This window comes from Zootoca vivipara, chromosome 3, assembly GCF_965207765.1.
Source record: "Zootoca vivipara chromosome 3, rZooViv2.hap1.1, whole genome shotgun sequence".
NCBI classification, from domain to species: Eukaryota; Metazoa; Chordata; class Lepidosauria; order Squamata; family Lacertidae; genus Zootoca; species Zootoca vivipara.
The window spans coordinates 112,557,761-112,561,700 of NC_142586.1; the positions used below are offsets into that span (position 1 = coordinate 112,557,761).

Here is a 3,940-nt window from a genome sequence, read left to right on the forward strand (position 1 = left end):
TAGTAGTATTTACACCCCGCCCTCCCCCGGCCCAGACCAGGCTCAGGGCGGCTAACACTCAATATAAATACAGTAAAAAACATTAAACAAAAACAAAAACAGTTGATTAAAATATAACTTAGAATACAGTTTAAAATGAAATTTAAAATGCAGCCTCATTTTAGTGGTAGCCCACTAGGAGCCTACACAACACAAAACAAAACACTGTTGCTGTATGTAGGTTTTATTTTATTTGGTTTTTATCTTATATTTTGGAATTGTACATCCAGGTGTTTTCCTTTAATTTTTTTTTGGGGGCCCCCAAGAGAGTGGGGCCTTGGAGGAGATGGTGGGAAGTCTTGAGATTCAGTGCAATATCTTTATATGGATTTGCAGTTGATTTTTTTGTACATTTAATTTTTTTAATCCAATAAAAATTACTATTACTATTACTATTATTATTATTATTATTATTATTATTATTATTATTAAAAAAGGAGAGCCATTTATAAAGCCCCATCCCATGCCCAGGAAACGCAGGACCCCTTTGCCCAGCGGCGCTGCAGCCCATACATTGGAGCAAAATGCAGGGCAAGGTTTTTCCCAGTATCCTCTCCATGTGATGGGGCTCATTGGAAAAAGCTTGGGGCTCATGGGAAAAAGCTGTCCCATGAGCCCCTTGCTGCAGAGGGGAGGGGAAAGCCTATAAAAGGCTGGTTCCTTCCCACTGGACCTCTCAGAGCCATTTTGCTTCGAGAGCTTCAGGAAGACTCTGTGTTATTCCTTGGTACGGTACCTGCCCCTTGCTTTGGTCTAACCCTGTTTCAGTCTTGCTTGTTTCTGGGAGGTTTACTGGGTGCTAATTAAGGGCAACTGCTAATTATGGCAATTCCTCTTGTCCCCTTTACAAGGGGACCATTCAAGAAGAAGTAAGAGTAAATTAACATTGATGCAATAAGGTAATAATGTAACAGGTTCACCTCTTTTGGGTGCTGGGTGAGAGGGCAGAAAGAGCCTTATGCCTCCTCAGCTGTGTGGTAAATAGATATTTATGTTTATTTTTATGGAACAGTGTCACCCAGTGGCCCTGACCAATGTTGAGGCCTCACAAAGTGAGAATTTTAAATTTATTTTGTGTGTGTGTGTGTGTGTTTGTTTGCATATGCAGTGCCCCACCTGGTGGTCTCTTGAGGATATTTCAGCCTACAATATATAGATTAAATGTTTGGTTTGTTTTGCTTTTTCTTAGTTGGTCTTTAAGGTGCTACTGAATGACTTTCTTTATTTTGCTTTTTCGTGTGTGTGTGCGTGTGTGCAATGGCCCCACCTGGTGGTTTCGTGGGGATATTGTGGCCTTACGACATAGATTTTTTTTAAAAAAAAATCATTAAATGTTTGTTTGTGTGTAGCCTGGGCAGCTTTGTAGGGGAGGCCCATAAGCCTTCTAGCATTATGCACCCTTGCCGGCTGATATAAGCTGTTACAGTAAATAGCTATCAATTATATATATAGTGTTGAATAATAATAATAGTAAGGGAATAAAAATGAATAAATGTGATTCCTGGCAATTGATTGTGCTATAGGCTATCATTGCTAATTATAAATTGAACTAATTAAGAGAGAGAGGGTAAAATTTGCTATTGAATTCAGTTATGGGACACATATTAAGCACAAATATCCACCCCTGAGTACAGGCAGAAGGTTCTAGGCTCTGCAGCGGTGGAGTGGCAAGGGACATTGGGGTGGATTTATGGATTCTGTTTGACTGTAGACATAATAATAATTAATAAATGATAATTTTATTATTTATACCCCACCTACTTGGCTGGGTTCCCCCCCATCCACTTTTGATTCATTTTATTATCCTGAATATTACCCTGAGCTCACAGCCAATTTGCCTGTGAGGGGAGGATTGACCACGGCCAACCTAAGCGTGGGTTTGGTATCCTCACTTGCCTGGCTTCAGGCCCGTCCTAGCCATAGAGGCTAGTGTCGTGGAGAACCACGGTGCCGGGCTCTGGAGGGCGCTGGAAGGGCGCCAAGTGAGCGCAGGGTTCCAGCGATCTGGTCAGGACTGCGCTCCACGAGATGAGAGGCTTTGCCGCGTCTCTCTCCTCTCCGAGGACTCCGCGCTGCGCCTCCTTCTCGTTTCCCCAGTGCTGGGTTCCGCTCAGTCGAGCTTCGCCACCAGCGCATGCACAGCGCCCAAGCAGCTCTTGCTGGTCCCGCGGTGTGCGCGCTGGTGGCGAAGCTTGAGTGAGCAGAACCCAGCGCTGGGGAAACGAGACGGAGGCGCAGCGCGGAGTCCTCAGAGGTGGCCTCCCGCTGCTGCCGCGGTCCGCCTGGCACTCCCGGGGCCTTGGAGGGGCTCTGGAGGGGGGCTCTGGAGGGACCTTAGCGCCAGGGCGCTGGATGGGCTTAAGACGGCCCTGCCTGGCTTGCTCCACGGCAAGGTTCAACACTGACTGACTCCCATCATTCTGGTTTGGAGGGGTCCAAACCCAGCGGATCATTCCATTGTGGAATGATGGACTGATCCTGGGACGCAAGGCCATGCCATCCCTTGCCCTGCCTGCTGCTGTCAGGAAATACTTGGCCTGGTTTTATTCCATTACCATTGTTACAGTCTGGTTAATTTTGCTGCTCTCGTGGGTCACATAATAGGCTTGCCTGGGCAAATGGCTTTTTGGGGACACTGGCTTGGCACAAACTTTGATGTTGTTTATGGCGTCGAACAAGGGCCTTTTTAAAATGCCCCCGCTATACTTGCAGGTTTTGTTCTGCTGTTTATTTGCTGTTCTTGTCTCCCATAAGGGAATCCCAGGATTCAGTCTGTCATCCCCACAAGCCACAAAGCAGAGAGAGAGAAAGAGCGAGAGAGGGACGAAATCCCGAACAGAAGACAATGCATATTGTACTTGGACGCATTCTTCCCATTGCCACCATCCTTATGCTGCTCCTTGCAACTTTGTCTGTTGGTCAGCCCGACAAGCCCCAAGCCATGAACTTGGCTACTTGGCTCAAACATTTGACTATTGATTGGGATAAAGAACTGTGTGAGAAAACTGGTGCATGTGAAGGCCGGGGAGATTATCATCCTAATTTCCCCTTCAGCATTCCCGAGATCACCGCAGCAGACCGATGCCTCCCCGAACATGGATTTGACAAGGAAACCTGCCTGAGAGCGCTTGCAAGTGGGCTTTTTCACATGGAGGTATTTATGAAATATATACAACAAACTCTAGACTCTGAGCGGCCACCTACATATATTTGGGAGACAACAGAGCACCTGGCAATTACGCTGAAGTCGCTGATGGAACACCCTGAGACTGTGACCTATCCAGATGAACAAGTGAAGGACTCTTATTCTCAAATGCTAGCAAGCTATACTGACTTCAGAACTGTAGTTATCAAGCACCTCATACTCCAAGGATACATTTTGTTGCTGGAGAACGTTCGAAACGTGTATACGCACATGGGCGCCTAACAATCTACATGCCACAAATGATGCGCACCAACTAGCACATATGACCAGGGTGGCCAATGGGTGTGCATAGATCAGGCCCCATGGATTTTAGCTATCATTTTATCTTCAAAAGTAAGCCAAGCATTGAAATGCAGGTATGAAATGTTTTAAGTGAATAAACGCATGAGAAGAAACAGCTTTTAAATAAATGTGATCTCTTGCTTTGTGTGTGTGTGTGTGTGTGTGTGTCCCCTCCAACATCTACCCATAAATATTTCCAAACAATTACGTACCCAAATGAATGCGTTTTTTTTTTATTACTTACACAGCAAGATGGGGGCGGGAACCCATACTACAAAGAAGAAATGGCAGGTATTAATTAATGGGGAAAGACTGGTATTAACTAATAGGGAAGGTCTGCTGACTGCCCGTGGCAGAATCTCATTTGGCTGTCAGAGACAGTAAGGATTTTTATTTTCTTTTTGGAAGGAAAAT

At 45.4% G+C, this 3,940-nt stretch overlaps 1 long non-coding RNA gene across 1 annotated transcript; it reads left to right on the top strand.

The window, feature by feature from the left end:
* Nucleotides 1-727: 727 nt before the first annotated feature.
* LOC148686425 (uncharacterized) lies at nt 728-3,646 on the top strand. Its single transcript, XR_015949401.1, has 2 exons — nt 728-766; nt 2,794-3,646. It is a non-coding gene; the product is annotated as an uncharacterized LOC148686425 (long non-coding RNA).
* The last annotated feature ends 294 nt before the right edge of the window (nt 3,647-3,940 follow it).